Genomic DNA, 915 nt, shown 5'->3' with positions numbered 1-915 from the left:
AGAGAGAGAGAGAGAGAGAGAGAGAGAGAGAGAGAGAGAGAGAGAGAACACACAGTCTCTTGGTGGATGAATGCCACAGTCTTTTTTAATAACTTAATCTTTAAAATGACATCCTGTCATTTCTGCTGTATTTTATTGGCTAGAAATGAATCACTAAGTCCAGCCCACACCCAGCAGGAGAGGACTAAACCACCTCTTTGGGGAAAAAGTATCAAAGAACTTGTGGGCATATCTTTAAAACCACCACAGCACCATTCTGGGCACATAGTTGATACTCAATAAATGATTAGATATTATAATTAGCTTAGCAGACAAACACTTCTTAGTGAGTCACTTTCCAGGCAGATTTTAGGTATGCCCCAGTTTTATCAGGTAAAAGGAGTTTGGGGCTCTACAATGGATTAGAGAAGACACCCAGGAAACCTCCACAAAATGAGGATTTTAATCTTTCATTTTCTATCACGTGGGATGAGAAGGTTCCTCCAGAGATCTGTGCTGTTGTACTGGGCCAGTCAGTCCAAAGACTAGGAGAGACGCCCACCCCACTTAAAATTCACTTCTCTAGACTGAGAACATTTCCTTCCCCTACACTTGGTATCATGTCTTCCCAGCTGGGGAGAAGGGGTGACGCCATGGACAGCCCCTGGACCCAGGAGACAGAGTGCATCCTCTGGTAGGGTCCCTAGCTCCACTCACCCCCAGCAACTTTAAATTCCAAAAAGAGATGATTTTTTACAAAATAAATGTATTTATTTCACTATAGAGTATCGTCACAAAATTGGACAAAAGAGGAAAAGCAAAAAAAAAAAAAAAAAAAAAACCTCTGCAAATGCCTTTCCGTGGTTTGCCCTGTATGTGGTTTTCTATTTTTATAAGTAAAAGTAGTTGCAACTCCAATTTCATATCCTGCTTCTT

The 915-nt window shown here is 41.1% G+C and overlaps 1 long non-coding RNA gene across 1 annotated transcript in view; it reads left to right on the top strand.

Moving 5' to 3' along the window:
• The window catches only part of LOC109372396 (uncharacterized), an 11,262-nt gene that overhangs the window by 2,601 nt on the left and 7,746 nt on the right, over nt 1-915 (top strand). The window lies entirely within an intron of this gene.

The sequence above is a fragment of the Hipposideros armiger genome, unplaced genomic scaffold (genome assembly GCF_001890085.2).
Source record: "Hipposideros armiger isolate ML-2016 unplaced genomic scaffold, ASM189008v1 scaffold_633, whole genome shotgun sequence".
NCBI lineage: Eukaryota > Metazoa > Chordata > Mammalia > Chiroptera > Hipposideridae > Hipposideros > Hipposideros armiger.
The sequence above is the reverse complement of the archived record's forward strand: the minus strand, read 5'-3'. Positions and strand labels throughout refer to the sequence as shown.